This window comes from Muscardinus avellanarius (assembly GCF_963383645.1).
Source record: "Muscardinus avellanarius genome assembly, chromosome: 2".
Classification (NCBI taxonomy): domain Eukaryota; kingdom Metazoa; phylum Chordata; class Mammalia; order Rodentia; family Gliridae; genus Muscardinus; species Muscardinus avellanarius.
Genome location: NC_137787.1, coordinates 29,682,986 through 29,701,670, shown reverse-complemented (window position 1 = coordinate 29,701,670; position 18,685 = coordinate 29,682,986). Strand labels below are relative to the sequence as shown.

General features: G+C 36.0%; 1 pseudogene across 1 annotated transcript in view; it reads left to right on the top strand.

Moving 5' to 3' along the window:
• Positions 1-18,685, top strand: part of LOC308258657 (proteasome maturation protein-like) — a 65,620-nt pseudogene that overhangs the window by 30,681 nt on the left and 16,254 nt on the right. Inside the window, exon 2 of the transcript in view lies at positions 8,721-8,855. The product of the transcript in view is annotated as a proteasome maturation protein-like (transcript). The remainder of the gene's footprint in view (positions 1-8,720; positions 8,856-18,685) is intronic.

Below are 18,685 nucleotides of genomic sequence, written 5' to 3'. Positions count from 1 at the left end.
CCATAGAACCTTCAGAACTGAGGCCCGTAATTCCTTCTGGTAACCATGCATCCTGTTGGTCTCAGTGGTCCTTTCTTCTCTTTTACTCCATATCAGATGCTTCGCCCCACAGGTGATACCTTTGGAGTGCTAACCTAGAATGGCTAAAAGTCAACATTTGCTTAGCTTCATTTACTCTGCAACCTAGAGCCCTGGATTCATTAAATTCACTGCTTGTGTAAGGCTGCCATGAAAGGACTTAGCCAATTTCTAAATTTCCAATAATTATAGAAGTATATTCAAACTTGAAGAAGAAACTAATGCCTTAGAAAAAGATAAAGTAAGAAATAGAAGTGCTCCACTGAGCTCATAAAATACTTCTTTATTTTTTCCCCTTACTTACACTTCAGAGAGCCAAGCTAATGAAATATTTGGGGACAGAGGTTATTAGTGAAATCAAAACTGTCATCTAGAAAGATGTCATAAGTGGGAATTCAGATGCAAACAGATGCTGTCCCCACTTTACAATTTCAGTCATTAAGATGGTGTGGAGGTGGTGGCATGGGCTCTTTTTTCTTACTAAATGGTTATTTTTCTTATTTTTTTCAAAAGAGGATCAAAGATATTCATCCTATTAAATTACAAGTCAAATAAACTTTAATAAACTTTATTCCAGCAAGCATTTGCTACTATGCCCTTAGTGCACAGCTAGAAATGTGTCATCAAATGCTCAGAACAAATATTCTTTTAAAAATTTATTCTATTAGCTGGGCTCGGTGGCACATACCTGTAATCCCAGCATTTGGGAAACTGAGACGAGAATAGCGGTTCTCAGGGAGCCTCAGCTACTTAGTGAGGCCCTTTGCAACTCAGTGAGACCCTGTTTCAAAATAAAGAATAAAAAATAGGGTTGAGGGTGTAGCTCAAAGGTAGAATGCCATCAGCCCAGCTCATCTTTCTTAAAGGTATTTTATTCTGTTCGGAAATAATAAGCTGTGTGAGATGAACTATCTTTCCCAAAGCCCCGTAATGCCATTCAGAAGTGGCCTCCAACAAAATCAATAGGTATTAATTTTCTCTCACTGGTGTCAATGAAATCATGTCTAGCAACTATGTGAAGATACCAAAAGTATCTGTACTCCTTAAATGTTTTGACCAAGACCAGCTATTCCTGAGTGCTACAGCATCTCATGCAGATCTTGAGAAAACTCGATCAGGGGATCCACAACGGCGTAGATCCCCCATGAAGTATGTCTAGCAATCCTTTCTTCAAAAAAATCATTTTAGGATTATTTGGATTAATATGTATAATTGGAATTTTATGTATAAACATTATAACTAAAACTGATGGGTAGTGGCTTATGAGAGACTCAGGCAGCAAAGATTTTTTCCCAAAGATAAAGTTTGGGCCAAACATAAAGCTCAAACTGACCTTAGTTTGGGCCAATGTATAATATTAGGTTTAAGTCAGCCTTGTGAAGTGAGACAAAGCATACTATGATTATTTAAATGTCTGACATCCTTGCCCTAAACTCTATAAAAAATAAAACTTTTCCTGTCCTTGGAGATCCTGCTTGCATGGATATGCCCTCGCTTTTCTGCCAAAAAAGAAAATATAAAAGTTGTGACAAATCCTGAATAAAATGGAGAAGATTGATCTCGTGTGGCAATTCTTCTCTCATTCGACCTCGGCTCCTCTATCACCAACACACAAACCTCGACCCTCTTAGGGCTGGACACTGGCACCTGAGAGGCTAAACATTTTTTTTTTTTTTTGCAGGTTTGGGGATGGAACCCAGAGGCATTTGACCTCCAAGCTACTCCCCCTGCCCTATTTTTTATTCTTTATTTTAAAACAGGGTCTCACTGAGTTGCAGAAGGCCTCACTAAGTAGCTGAGGCTGGCTGCGAACTGCGATCCTCCAGTCTCAGCCTCCAAAATTCTGGGATTACAAGCGTGCACCACCATGCCCGGCTGAGGCTAAATATTTTAAATGAACATAGAAATATGACAGGTAATGTGCTTAACCTTCTGTGTTAAGATGTGAATGTTCAGGGGGCTTTCTAGGTGTAGAAAAAGCGTGGTCTTAATTAGGTTAGAATTTTACACTTTAGTAAAGAAAGGACAGCAATATCCCAAAAGATTAATCTAAAGAAGAAAAACTGTATTGTAGTATACTGCTAAATTAGATTTTTAGTTTTTGATAGTTTGGCTTTATACGGAAAAGCAGGTAGTCGGACTGATTTGGTGTCTTGCTAAAATGGCATTCTTTTACTTTTTTTTTTTTTTTTTTTTTTTTTTTTTTTTTTTTTTGGTGGTCTGGGGTTCCTGGAAGCCGTTCTACCTCCGGGATACACTCCCAGACCTATTTTTTATATATATTTTATTTGGAAATAGGGTCTCTTAAACCAGCGCGGCTGGCTTCGAACCTATGCCATCCTCCTGTCTCCGCCTCCCAAGCGCGGGGATTACAAGCGTGCGCCATCATGCCCGGCCATTCTTTTACTTTTGAAGAAGAAAGTAATGCTCTCCCACAACACATTCCTAGGATCCTAGTGAGCGTGCAAGGTCTTAGAGATTCCTGCAAGAATCTATCACCTGAAACAAGAGAATATTGGCAATGAAACACCTCAGTAGCACAAGAGGACTGCAGGAGATGGCACTGATATGTCCACAAGCACCACAACTGCTATAGCAAGTCAGGAAATGTTAGTTGGACTCAGGAGCATAGGTTTGGTATCTAACGTTTCACGTGCTTAATATCAGCTGCAAGCATGGGGCCCTTTCAGGGAAGTTAATGTACTTCATTGAAAGATAGATCCAGGCATTTGGGGAAGAAAAGTTTATGTGCTCTTATGAAACACCTTTAAAGAAAGATGAGCTGGGCGTGGTGCACATGCTTGTAATCCCAGCATTTGGGAGACTGAGTCAGGAGGATTGTGGTTCATGGCCAGTCTCAGCTACTTAGTGAGGTCCTTTCCAACTCAGTGAGATCCTGTTTCAAAATAAAGAATAAGGTCTGGGTATGTAGCTCAGTGGTAGAGCTCTTGCCTAGCATGGGAAAGAGCCCAAGTTCAATCCCCAGCACCGCAAAATAAAGAACAAGAAATATGGCTGGGGGTGTAGCTTGGAGGAACAACGCCCCTGGGTTCCATCCCTAGTACTGCAAAAAAAAAAAAAAAGATGATCTTATACATTGTTGGTAGAATTGCAAATTAGTACAGTCATTATGGAGATCAGTATGGAGGTTCCTTAAAAGACTCGGAATGGAACCACCTTATGACGAGCCATACCACGTCTGAGGATCTTCTCAAATGAATTGAAATCAAATTACTATAGAGACATACATTTCCCTGTTTATAGCAGCTCAATTCAGGATGGCCAAACTATGGAAGCAGCCTTGGTGTCCATCAACAAATGAATGGATTATGAAATTATGGTATATACACACAATGGAATTCTACTGAGCCATAAAAAAAGAACATAACTGCATCATTGTAGAAAAATGGGTGTGACTTGAGAAAATTATGCTTATTGAGATTATCCAGTTACAAAAAGTGAAAGCCATATGCTTCACCCATATGTGGAAGGTAAAGAGAAACTGGAAATAAAGAAGACCTCACATAAATGAGGAAAACATTAATGGAATGGGCAAGGGCAACTTAGGAAATAGGGAGGAGAGGGGAGAGCTGATGAAAGTAATTATTAATTTTTTTTGGTGTACTGGGGTTCCTGAAAAACCCTTCTACCTCTGGGCTATACTCCCAGACCTATTTTATAGTTTTATTTGGAAACAGGGTTTCTTAAGCCAGCACGGCCGGCTTCGAACCAGCACGATCCTCCTGTCTCTGCCTCCCAAGTGCAGGGATTACAAGCGTGCGCCACCACGCCCGGCAAAAGTAATTATTTAAATCACCTTTTGTTCAGACACAATTATTTGTATGGACTTAAAGACTATGTATGGGGAGAAGAGTAGGGTGGTAGCCAAAGAGGAGGCACAAAATGAATGCCGCTTGTGTGTATATAGTTATAACTCTGAGCCTCACTATGATAAACAATTATAATGCAGCAATAAAAATTCCAAGTACAGAATCAAATGCTAAATGACCATTGATTTATCATGAAACAATGAATAAAATAAACTTCATATTTAGATAAGCTGACACATACTGTAACTGTCACAAAATTCAAATAAATATGATATTCTTATTAATTTATTAGAATGCAGTCTATGATACATTTCTCTTTATCTTTTAGTGGCACACTTTTAATGGTTTTGTAATATGTCAATGAGACTTCATCATTATTTTTCAGTGGAGAGAGAATAAATAAATCTTTATCATAGCAGTTAAGTTGTATTCATTTCTAACCTCATCTTCCCCAGGTACTTTCAGGACTAGGGTTAGTTAAGGACTTACATCATTGTGAGGTAACCTCTAGCATTGCATATTTATGCACCAGGCAAGTTGGTACAGATGTTGTGGATATTTTCCCGGGAGCCTTTTCTATTTGGGGATTGTCAGCATTAACTTCACTATATTGGGAGTAATGGACCATATGCGATGTCCTATGTAGTCCAAATTAGAGATAGTCATGCACCCCCTTTGCTTCAGGTAAACAGATGAAATTTCAGGTAGAAGTAATATGTTAAAATGTTTTACAGAAGCACATGACCACAGGAAAAACTCACTGGTCTTATTAACTTCATTCAGAGTGGGCCTTGGTATCTCCATAATTCTGATTTTAAGCTTCTTAAACTATGATTCCATTAGCAATATTTTGCCAGTACAGAACTCTACAACTCTACCATTTTAGTGGTACTGGGGTTCCTGGAAGCCCATCTACCTCTGGGCTACACTCCCAGACCTATTTTTTTTTTATATTTTTTTGAAACAGGGCCTCGTAAGCCAGCATGGCTGGCTTCGAACCTGCGCCATCCTCCTGTCTCCGCCTCCCAAGCGCGGGGATTACAAGCGGGCGGGGGTACCACGCCCGGCGTAACTCTACCATTTTAAAAAATGCCTTTCTTATTTAACTCATTGACACATCTTTGTAAATTTCTTAGTAAAAATATGTTTTTCACTTCTATCAATATCAACTGCTGAAAATATTTCTATTTTCAACAGATTTTTGGTATAATGGATTGCCTGTAGATTAGGTCTGGGACAGCAATTTTAGTTTCTCTCATTTAACCCATAATAAACTAATAATCTATTCTTAAGTGATTGGATTAGGTTAGGTTGGATGGCTTTAAGTATCATGAGTTTAACCAGGTGCAGTCGTACACAACTTTAATCCCAGTACTTGAGAGGCTGAAACAAGAAGATCTCAGGTTCAAGACCAGCCTCTGCAACTTAGTGAGACCCTCAGGAACTCAGTGAGACACTGTTTTAAAATAAAAAGGGCTGAGAGTGTAGCTCAGAGGTAGAATGCCTTTAAATTCAATCTCTACTACCACAAACATTAAAAGTGAGAAATAAATACTATGGGTTGTATATTTTGCATTAAGTAAGAAAAGAATTAATTAAAAAATTTAAGGGACTCATTTTCATTTTTCTTCTACTTTAGTAATGTCAGATGGGTACAAATACTCCTTCCCTTAGAAGTTCCATCCTACAGTTAATGATTTTACATTCCCTGGATGTTAAAAAAAAGAGACCCAGGATGACAGTAGAAAAAGCAGAGAAAAATTTTGTTAAAATTTTGTTCAGTTTTGAACAAAATTATATTTCCTAAATGAAGAAAAATTATGAAATTATTGTATCATTCTCTTATCTGTTACTTTGTCACTGATTTTATCCACTTTCAAAAACGAAATAATATGATCATTGTGAAAAATGGTGTTTCTTTAAAATTGGTTTTCTGTGTTTCTGTTGAGGTTTGCATTAAACACATTGTGATTCAGTAAAGACAAGTGGGACAGCTCTGTGCCCCCTGGTGAGGCAAAGTGCTGGTGATTGAAAATAATTTTCTATAGTGCAGTTATAAGTTTGTAGGTATAATATAAATGTACATATACTCAAATCTACCAATATCTATGTATAAAACAAAATTAAAGAAGTCATACCTTTGGCTTTGTCAAATAGAAGATTGTTTCTATAATTTCAGCATAATAATACAGAAGAAGAGGAACTGGTTCTCTTTATATACCAAAACAAAAACCATAAAAACTCACAGAGTATTTCAAGATTAAGAGGTAAATATCACCACTGGTAATAGATGAAGAGCTGGGCATGGTGGTGCATGCCTGAAAGAGCAATGAGAGGCTGATACAGGAGAATCAAAAGAAAAGGAGAGAAGAAATATTTTTCTCTCTGACTTTCTGTAAAAAAGGAAAGAAGGTTGTTATTATTTGCCTACTATCATTATCTTTTAATTCATATCATTTAAAATAACATATCTTGAGTTACATTCTTCATAGACATTTAGCTGTGAGTAGAAATAACATTGAGCCAACTATCACAAATCCACAATTTATATGACTTCTAGAGATTTTTTTTATTAAAGAGTGTGAGAATTAGGGAAAAAGTCAGTTGCCTATCAGTCCTTCAGTTGTCAGAGAGATTAAGAGCTGTCATTGAGATTTTTCTTGGGATGCTGGGAGATACAAGTAAAACCAATAAAAATGAGCACGTGTGCTGACATCATTGCACACACTAGCAAAATATGTTGTGTTCTTTTGATCAGATCTATATCAATGTATGTGCCCAGGCAGAAGGTAATAGGAAAAACCATAAAATGCACTGGGTTGAAGTGTGGAAATATGAATAATGTGAGTATTTTATTACATATTTCCCATATTACATTTTCTCCTAAATGAAAAAAAGCTATAAAACGTTAAGGTGTTTGTGCAGAAAGGAGAGATGCATGAAAAGTCAGTCAAAAATATATAATAAAAATTCCACAATGACCAGACCAAAATTTGCCTTGAAGATGAAAAAATCAAATAAGCAAAATACTGAGCAGCTGGAGAAAAAATAAAATATATCTGAGAAATGGAAACAGCCTGAGTCAGGTGAGCTCACTGGGCAGCAGATTGCTACCTGTTTCAGAAGGAAATGAGGGCAGCATCAGACATTCGGTGAGGGTGTGAGTTATCTGCCTAGTGCCTAGTGGAGTTGATAATGAAGTCCTCACCACAGGCCAGAACAGGAAACGCCACCTTAGGAGAGCAGTGTTTGGAGAGGACAGCGCAGACCATAAGTTCTCTTTTACAAATTTTACTTATTAATCCTGGAATACATGCTTCTGAACTGAACTGCAAAACCCATCATTTATTATTGCAGTTGAAATATTTCAATCCTTCCTTCCTTCCTTCCTTCCTTCCTTCCTTCCTTCCTTCCTTCCTTCCTCTCTTTCTTCCTTTTCTCTCTCTCTAGCTATCCCTTTCTTTCTCTCTGTCCCTTTCTTTCTTTCTTTCTTTCTTTCTTCCTTCCTTCCTTCCTTCCTTCCTTTCTTTCTTTCTTTCTTTCTTTCTTTCTTTCTTTCTGCTTCTCCTTTTTTTTTTTTTTGCAGAACTGGGAATTGAAACCAGAAGCATTTTTACCTCCAAGCTACACTCCCAGCCATAGTCTTTAATTCATCTTTAATTCTTTATTTTGAAACAGGGCCTAAGTTGTAAAGGGCCTCACTAAGTAGCTGAGGTTAATCATGAATCTGTGATCTTTCTACTTGGATTACATGTTTGAGCCATCATGCCTGGCTTGCAATTAAAACACTTCAAATGATAATCTATTTTTGTAACATTTTTAGTTGATATATTTGAATAAGTTGGTGCATGCTCATAATCCTAGTACTTGGGAGGCTGAGACAGGAGGATAACAGGTTCAGACTCAGCAACTTAGAGAAACCTGTTTAAAAAAAATAGGGCTGAGGGTATAACCCAGAGATAGAATACCTCTGCGTTCAATCCCCATATATATGAATGATTATTGCCATGTAATTAAAAAAATTAAATCCCAAATGTTTAAGTCATGTTTTCTATAAATGTTTTATCACTTGATAGCTATTAAAAGTAAAATGAAAAATAAAATATTATTATTGCTTTGACTTGCATTTAAATACTAAAATGTGATTGTCATAAGCAAGAGAGATAGATATTGTAATCTACTCAAAAGAACTCTTATCAAGAATAGAGAGACAGCTGGGTGTGGTGGCACATGCTTGCAATCCCAGCATTTGGGAGGCTGAGACAGGATGATCATTGTTCGAGGACAGCCTCAGCTATTTAATGAATAAAAAATAGGTCTGGGGGTGTATCTCGGAGGTGGAATGTCCCTGGGTTCCATCCCCAGGACCACAAAAAAAAAAAAAAAAGAAAAAAGAAAAAAAGAAATAGAGATCTGTTTCAATTCTATTAACAAAATATAATCTAATAAAAACTGATAAGTATATTGTATAATCTCATACAGGCCCCTCATAGATCCAGCTGTGTGGATAAGATGGGCAAGAGTTTAAAATTCCAAATATCTCACAAATGAGTGTGAATATGCAGTGTTTATCTTTCTGTGCCTAGCTTACCTCCCTTATCATGATGTCCTCTAGTTCATCTATGTTGCTGCAAATGACAGAATTTTATACTTTTTTATAGTCAAGTAATATTCCATTGTGTATCTAGTCTATATTTTCTTTGTTCGCTCATCCATTAATGGATACCTTATTTGATTCCTTGACAATTGTAAATTTTTCTAAAATAGATATGGAAATTCAGGTATCGCTTTGGTATGGCTTCATTTTCATAGTTGTATTTCATAGAAGAGAGTAGAATAGCAACTGATGGAGCCCGGGAAGGGGAGGCAGAGGGAGATGGAGAGAGGCTGGATGATGGTACCACAACACAGAAAGAAGTTGGTCCTAGTGTTCTTCAGCGTAGCAGGGTAACTATAGTCTACAACAATCTGTACTATGTTTAAAAATAACTAGAGAAAAAGAATCTGAAGTCTTCCAATGCATAGAAATTATGTGTTTGAAGAGATAGAAATGCAAATTACCTTGATTTGACCATTAAATACTACGCATATATATTGAACTGTACTCCATACATATGTAAAAATATGTCAATTTAAGAACAGCAAAAAATAAATTAAAAAATGGAAAAAACCCAAAATATCAGTGAGTATTTATAATAAAATTAACTCTCCTACACTTTTCCTGGGAATATAAATTAAATTTACAGCTTGACAGTATTTACTAAAGCTTAATCTAGACCTAACCTATGGTGCAGAAATTCTACTCATAGCAATTAATACCCAACAAAAATTTATGTGCAGTATAAATTTTTATAAAACATTGACTACTATTAATTAAGCATTATTGTTTGTGAGCTTCGCAAACTACAAACTCTCTCAATGGGTACCACGGCAGAATGAACAAGTCAAACTGAGCTAAAGTCTAACAATAAAATCCTATATAATGATCTACTACTAATCACAAAGGTAGAGATAAATTTCAAAACCACTGTGTTGAACAAAATAAATAACTCAATACTGCGTAGTTATACATGAGAATTACAAAAACTGGCAAAACAAATCTATGGGATTAAAATAAAAAGAGTGTTGTCCCCAGGGAGCAAGCTAGTGGACAGAAGGGGAAATAAAGAGAAGCTTCTGAGCAGTGGTGATGTTCTAGTGTGTGTGTGCTGAGTGCTGTGTTTATGGATGAGAGCAGTTTGTGTTCATCTGCTTACGATATGAATGCCATTTTGTATGTATGTCATACACTCACATCAATTTAAAAATATCTATCATTATACATTTGATATTGCAAAGCCACTTCTGATGTGGATATAGATGCTTCCCCATATTCATTAAACCTCATAAATCCTATAATGAGCAACTTTGAGACTTAAAGAATGGCACATACATTTCCATACTGTGATTTTTGTGCAGGAGTTATTATTTTTAAATGTGTTAATCTTAACACTGGAATTGCTTTTTGAAAATGTGTAGTAAAAATATTAGAAGCTATTTAAACAATGAACATAATTATTCTACAAACAAAGAGGGGGTTCTTTCTTTCTTTCTTTCTTTTGTTCTTTCTTTCTTTTTTTCTTTCTTTCTTCCTCAGTTCTGGACTACAATAAAATGGAAAGTAGCTCAGCAGGATGGTGCAAGCCTGTAATCTCAGTACTTGAGAAGCTGAGACAGGGGAATCACAGGTTCAAGGCCAGTCCCAGAAATTTAGTAAGACCCTGTCTCAAAATAAAAATATAAAATAGGATGGGGGGGGGTGTATCAGCTTCCAGTACAAAAACAAGAAAAAGAAAAGAAATGAAACACAGGTGTATGACAAGCGTTCCTGTCTAGAGAGTTCTAAATGTGCTACTAAAGAGTAACTGTGGTGTTTGTATCAAATTGCAGATTTTATGATTTAAAGGCAAATACCATATGGCCTCACTTACACGTGGAATCTGAAAACGTTGATCTTACTGAAGTCAAGAGTAGAGTAATGACTATCAGAGATAGGGGAGAGGAGTGAGGATCAGGGAGTAGAAGAGGATGGTCAATTGGTTCAATGTTATTATTTGTTAGAAAGAATAACTGCATGTATGTATTCTTCAATCACGTTAAACCACAGTGCGATGTATAATTACAATGTACCAATAAAAGCATATTTATAAAAGAAAGAATAGGTTCTGGTGTTTTATGGCCAAGTAGGTGAGTTGACAACAGTCTTTGTGTACCTCCAAATACTTGGAAGAACTAATTTTGAATCTATTTGCTATAAAGAAATGATCAACATTTAAAATGATGAATATGCTAATTACCCTGAGTTGATCATTACTGAATGCATACATGAATCATCACATCACATTACATTATATCTCATAAATATGCAAAGCTATTATGAGTCAATCAAGAAATTATTTTTTACAAAAAAGAATAACCATGGGAGGGAAAAAAAAAGCATATAGAGAAAATGGGGTAAGAGTGATTAAAAAAAAAAAAAGCCTGAAGACCAGGTATCAAATACTGTCCATATAGTGTTGTACTTTTTCTCTCTTTTACTTCCTTGCTTTTCTCTTTCAAATGAGCTTCTCTTCCACTCTTCATTCACTTACTTTTTAAGGCTGAGAAATTTTGGTTTTCTCCATAATGAAAAGAATTTTTTATTTAGTTTATTCATCATTTCAAAGATTTCAATAGTTGCATTAAATATATTATAGCATTAAGTTGAAGTTTGAGTTGTATTAATTATATGTGTTCAATGGAACTCTTATGGTAAAAATTCTCTCCATGGGAACAGTTCAATGTTCAAATATTTTAAGTAAAAGAATGAAAGTTCATAGGAAAGTTATAGATTTTCCAAGTCTATCCAAAAGTTCAGGACCAAAGTGACCTTTAATTAAAAGCTAAAAAATTATTCGATGTTAAATGTGAAGAAATTGATCTAGAAAAGATCGTATGATTAATTTTCATAATTTTAGTCTCACCATTATTTTGGTGATCCATACTTACATTTCTAAAATGGTTGCCTGTGTTGAGACTCATGAGCTCTCTTATTGACATCAGAGTAAAAGAAAAAAAAGAAAACAAACCTCTAAAAGTCTCAGCAGTGAAGACTTACTATGATACCGAGCCTGGAAGAAAACCTCCTCTCCTGCATGGGCTTCATAAATTAACTATTTTTCGTAGAAGATGAAGATACTCACTTTTCCATCCTCAGTATGATCTTCACGGCTGGTTGTACTCACCATTCTTGTCTCTCATTCAGTCCACAAAGGAGGGAGAGGCTTCAAAGACCACAGATCATTTTCACACTGCAGAATTTTTGGGGACAGCACATATGTTTGTATCCCCAATACCAGCCACATACCTGAAACTACATAGTTTTCAACATAATTTTAATGAAAAGCAATTTTAGCATGTATCTTTTTTTGCTCATTCAGAAAGACTGTCAGTAAGGGTGAAGGTGTCTATATGTCATTTGAAAGCCCAATTTCAAAGTCAGTCAAATGCCCAGCAGCATCTGATACAATTGATCACTTCTTGAAGTAACTTTCTTCTTTTCCAGGGCATAAATTCTCATTTCCCACCCTCTCTGTTTTTCAACATTGGAATATCCCAGGAGTTGGATTTAGTTTATTAAAGACAAGTAAAATAAAAGGGAGAGAATAGAGGAAATTATAATGACAAAGATAAATTATGGTATAGTAAGAAGCTTGAAAGGAAAAAAGGAAGATTAATAGAGACAGAAATGTAATGGGTGAATCATGGAGCGTTATAATGGGATCTCCTTCACTTGGTCCCTATCAATGAGTCTGAGAGATGACACGCACAAAAGGAGTTATAGTGAGATTTTTAAAATACCAAGTGCTGACTCCTAGATAAGCCTATGTGAGGCATGAAATAGAGTGAAAAGATGCTGGGAAGGACATTGGTCCTTGTTAAGGGGCCAGTGCCCAGCCATCCACATAGCAGAGCACACATCTTGACTCTAGTCAGCGGTCATCAGTTCTCTCTTTGTGTGTGGCAGCATAGGTCATCTGTCCTGGCCACTTAGTGTCATGACTCGTTACTTGCTTCATTGAGTGTTTTTGAGTGTTTCTCCTTCCCCGACACTCTTTTTTTTTTTTTTTTTTTGGTGGTACTGGGGTTCCTGGAAGCCCTTCTACCTCCGGGCTACACTCCCAGACCTATTATTTTATACTTTTTTATTTGGAAACAGGGTTTCCTAAGCCAGCCCGCACGGCTGGCTTCAAACCTGTGCTATCCTCCTGTCTCTGCCTCCCAAGTGCGGGGATTACAAGCGTGCGCTAACACGCCTGGCCTTCCCCATCACTGTTTGAAGGACATGGTAAAGAAGGACCCCAAAGTGAAATTCTCCCTGATGGTACTTACATTCTTACTTTCTGGTGCTAAATTTTAGACTTGATAGCCTCTTTTATCTGATTTTTATATTTTTAAGTTTAATTAGAACAGGAGAAATTATGTATTTACACTTTAATAATGAATAAAACATTAACTATAAACAATGATCAATAATTTCAGTCTTAGATCAGGTCAGGTTACTTATGGGTAAAATATATTTTCTAATACCATTGAATATTTGATAGTAAAAACAATTCAATAAACATTTCCTGAATATTGATGTATTTGTCAGTATCTCAATATTTACATGTACCCAAATATTAAAATTCATCGCTATAAGCGGGACATGGTGGCACATGCTTGTAATCCCAGTACTTGGGAGATTGAGACAGGAAGATTGCACAGGTTGAAAGAAAGAGTCAGCTACATAGTGAGGCCCTCTGCAACTTAGTGAGATCCTGATTTCAAATAAAATATATGTATGTTGATAGCCTTATATATAATTATCAAATATTATTATAATTCTGTCTCTTTTTAAAACTATTATATGAAGTCCAAATCCTCCAAAGCTATTGTATTTGTACTTTCATTTAATTAGTTTTTATCTCTTAATTTTAATTTTTTTATTTTGTATTTAATTGATTTCCATTCCTGAAGAATGTTTCTTTGGGTTCTACAAGTCTATGTTTCTTAAAGGATGGGTTAGGAAAGAGAAAATATATTGTTAATCCTTGCTTCTATTCAGGGAGCATCAAAACCAATTTTTCTGTCTCTTTTAAATCTGGTAAAAAGATCTTATAAAACTTCCCTCTGACAAATCTTAATTTTGCAGAGACCATTGCACTTCATGAAATTATAACACTCCCAGGAAAGGGCTTGGATATTTAGAATCAGTTGCTAAAAGATTTCCACTGTGTTGGAAATGAGAAAGTCTGGCTTTACTCCATTTAACTACTAAGTGGTCCATGGATCAGTCACTTGCATGTCCTATACCTCCAGTTATTCATAACAAAGTCTTCTTCTCAGCCTCATAATTAAATCATCACATTTAAGAAAGAACCAGAAAAGAAGGAATAACAAAAAATGACTAGTCAGAAAGTAGTTGTCTTTGATTAACAATTTTAAAAACTCAAGTTCTTTATTTAGCAAGAAGAACAAAATACATAGGCAGGCATGGTGATACTCACTTGTAATTTCAGATACTTGGGAATCTGAGGCAAGGATTACAACCTGGGCAACTTAGCCAGACCCTATCTCAAAATAAAAAAATAAAAAGAGCTAGATATGGAGCTCAGTAGGTCAGGGGTAGAGTATCTCTTTCTATTCTCACTACTGAATAAAAAAGAAGAAAAAGGAACAAAACACGTAAATGTGTTTCTTTGTGTTTGAGTTCAGTTTCTATTTTTATAGTTTAAGTCAGTAACTAGAGTTTTATTGACTTGCCTGACTCTTTCTCCATAGAATATTCATACATAGCTCAAAATTCCTTTATGTGTAAAGTTCTTGGATTAAATTCCGACATATGATTCACTCTAAGAAAATGTCTCTCAACATAAATATGTCTGCTATTTTTTGACTGAAACTTAAGATTTGGAGCCCATTTTGTCACTCTTATTTGTAGTAACTGTCAGAGAGCTTGCACTTAAATTCATCACCAAATACTTTTAATTATCTCAACCCACAGTTCTTTTGATAAATCTGTTTGATCCTTGGTGTGCCTTGGCCTTTAAATATCTTTATTTCCACACTATATTTTGCTTTCTAAGCCATCTCTAGTTCTTTTAAGTAAGACATATAAATCCCTGGGAGTAAAAATATTGGGAAGAGCTGGAAAATAATTATTAGATAAAAAATCACTCTTTTCTTCCTATATCTTCCTATATGCCATAAAAATGTTAAGCATTCTGGAGAGGGAAAAATCCTAATTAGGTCAAAGTATGGTCTGCAAAGAAGACTATTCTAAGTGCAACTGTCCTGTCTGACTCACTTCTCTCTCTCTCTCTCTCTCTCTCTCTCTCTCTCTCTCTCTCTCTCTCTCTCTCTCTCCATTCACTATTCATCCAGCACACTTTCAACATGCTTAGCAAGCAAAGCATTCAAAATATTAGAAGAGATAAACATGTGGACACCTCTTATACCTCCCCAATAAAACACTTATATAAGAGAGGGGGGGAAACCCAAACAAACCACTATATGGAAAGTGGATACACGGCTGCTTGCTGTACAGAAGGTCTTCACATCTCTGTAGTTGGTGAGCAAATATCCCACAGACCACCCACTCCTCTCACTGCAACTCCCCTCATGATACAACCTGCAATCATGTGCCTTCAACATGCTGTTTAAAATAAACACTTGAAAAAGGGAGAGGTGGCAATTAGTAATAATAATGGAAATTTAATAACTATGAGCACAACTACATTAAAGCTCCTCAAGAATGTGCCCTGCCCCTCGTTTTGGGGATCTGACATAATTCATTTTTCAGGCTGAAGGATTTGGAACCACAATGCTAGAACACTGCATCTGAGAGAGCAACTTACCTTCAGCTTTCAGTCAACCCAAAATATTTTTAAATATCGAAAATCTTCAAACCCTTGGCATGCTTTTAGGTGTGTGTGTGTGTGTGTGTGTGTGTGTGTGTGTGTGTGTGTGAGAGAGAGAGAGAGAGAGAGAGAGAGAGAGAGATACAGACAGACTTATAACTATAAATAATCTAGTTTTTAGATTATTCTAGTTAATGACCTAAATTTTGCGATCATTTAAGCATTTTTTTCTGCTCAAACAATATTAAGGAGAAGGAATAGTTTAGTGTGTTTCTGCTTGATCATTGACAGTATACTCACAAAGTCTTTATTTCATCTTCCTGAAAAGAGATAATAAATTTAAATAATTATCTACCCAATAGGTTGTTTTCTTCTACTGTGCCATGATCTTCATCAAACGTTAATCATATATACCATTTGTGAGAAAGGTTGGTAGTCTTTGTCCTGTAGAGGGACTATTTTAACACTTCTAATAATAAGCTTATAGGTTTTGTAGTATTGTATTTTTCCCTTAGCATATATCTTTTTATTTATAACTATCTTCATCTTAGTCAATATACAATACCTTGGTGTTATGTAATTCTTAGCTGGAAAAATGTCTGAGATGACCCCTCTGTACTCTACTTGCTTTTATAGGCCTAACCTTTGGAAAACATGTATATTTACACAGTACTCAATTGATTGACAGATATTTTCCCACCCCTACCATAGGCCAGGCACTTTGTCCTAAATCAGCGCGGGAATGTTTGCTTTATCTTCTCACTCAGTTTCATTTGATAGTCCCCGTTAATACCATTTTCACAAGAAAGTCTATCAAAAAATAAGAGGTAGGGTATGGTCAGAAGAATAATAAGGATTGGTGCATTCTAGGGCAATCTTACAGAATAGTTTCTTAGAAGTCACTATAGGCAAAGCTAAAATATAACTGTGTTGCATAAAATATCAGCAATCTCTGAAGATTGTTGTAGGGTACTTATAAAGGAGAAACTAGAAACTAGAAAACTCTTTTAGGGTTGGCTAAGATAATTTATATGCAGACTTTTTAAAACAATATGGGTACATAAGCACAACATCAAGGTTACCTCAAAGTAATATAATGTACTTCTCACACACATCCTGCTTCCCCTTTCTATTATGCAAAAGATGGGTAATCCAAGGATGACATCCAGCTGTAGACATAAAAATAAAAAAATTCATATACTCTATCACAAATACAAGAGATTTTAATTTCTAGTAACACTCTGATATTGTTATTTCTTCTGTCTTCTTTTATATTTTTACTTTTCCTTTACACTTCAAGTGATGAATGTATGAAGTTAAACAAAATTGTTTTAAAATGCTTACTCGGATGGGTTTAGTGGTACACACCCATAATCCCAATTATTGGGAGGCTGAGAAAAGAGAATTACAGTTAAAGGTCAGCGCACCTCTAACTTAATAGAGTCCTGTTTTGAAATAATAAAATAAAATAGAATGACCTAGGTTTAATCCCCAGTAACACACACACACACACACACACACACACACACGCTGTCCTTTATCTATTCCTAAATTTCCAACATTATTACAATTGGATTAATAGTTTGAAGACTGTTTTTGAAAGAGCTTAAGGTTTCTCAAAAGTGCTATGTTACTTCAAAAAGCAAGAATGAGAAGACAGAGGAGTTGTCATAAATTCTACTCCTTGAAGTATTTCTACTTTTCAGGTGATTTATATAATGAAGGAACTATATAATTTCCTTTGAAAGTGGCTAAAAATAATATTTTATTATAAGAGATTTTTGAAACCCAGAAGTTAATGCACTGTCCATATTCCAATCCATTTTAAATGCAAATATATTATCTACAAAACACAACTTGAAAAAAATGATTGGTTAAAAAATTAAATCGAGCTAGGCATGGTAGTGGCACAAGCCTTTCATCCCAGTATTTGGGAGGCTGAGGCAGAAGGATCACAGGTTCAAAGTCAGCCTCAGAAGCTTGGTGTGACTGTCCACAAAATAGTGAGACCCTGCTTCAAAATAAAATAAAATAAAATAAAATATAAAATATAAAATGAAATAGGTTGGGGTGGGAGGTGGAGACAGGAGGATCACGCAGGTTCAAAGCCAGCCTCGGTGGCTTAAGAGACCCTGTTTTCAAATAAAAATATAAAATAGGTCCGGGAGTGCAGCCCAGAGGTAGAAGGGTTTTCAGGAACCCCAGTACCACCAACAAACAAACAAACAAACAAACAAACAAACAAACAAACAAACAGGGTTGAAGGTATAGCTCAGAGGTAGAATGCCCCAAGGCTCAATTCTCAGTAAAAAAAAAAAAAAGGTAATAAATTAAACCAACATCAGTGTAAATAAAGTTTATCTAATAGGTGTACAATTTCCAAATAAAATAACTTCTATTTTTAAACATTCAGCCAAGAATATTTTTTCTTTTTCTGTACCAGGGATGGAATCCAGAGGCATTGGACCTCCAAGCTCACCACCAGCCCTGTTTTTTGCTGAGAGGCAGTGTAGCCTAGTGGCTAAGAGTCTTTGAGTCTATTCTAACTGGATCACAAACTCACATTTATGATCTAGCTGCCTTATGAGGTTTTGTAAATACTAAATAAACCTATGAGCATTATAGAATGGTTTATTATTATTATTATTATTATTATTATTACTATAATTATTATTATTACTATTATTTTGCAGGTCTGGGGATGGAACCCAGAGGCATTTAACCTCTGACCTACACCCCCTGCCCTATTTTTTAGTGTTTATTTTGAAACAGGGTCTCACTGAGTTGCGAAGGGTCTAAGTAGCTGAGTCTATCTGCAAACCGTGATCCTCTGGTCTCCGCCTCCTGAATGCTGGGATTACAAGTGTGCGCCACCACGCCCAGCACAGCCAAGAAGTTTTGACGTACAGATGTTCAAAATCACTGGGCTCTTGGCACACTTCTAAAAGGATCAAGGATGAATGGGGAATCCCTGTCAGAAACCCTGGCACTCGGATCCCAGCTCGAGACCCAGGGCTCAGGGCAGGGACTCTGAAGGACTTCTAGGAATAATACCAGCAAATGAGCTTCTACAAACTCACAATCATCGCTTCAGTTCGTGCTCTATTTCAAGGCTTTTTAATGATGTTCTTATAGTGATATTTAAGAATGTGCTTATCATTTTTTTGTCACTATAGATCCTTTTAGTTAGCCATGGTACTTTTCATTTCTGAACATAAATTAAGACTATAATAAAACAAAGCCTTTTGTTGACTTGGCACTTTTCCAAGTATAGGTTTACAGCTTCTCTTCTTCGGCAAGGTAAACAAATCTTGTATCCTTTTATTCTTCATGTGTGAGTCATTGTGCTATGAGCCC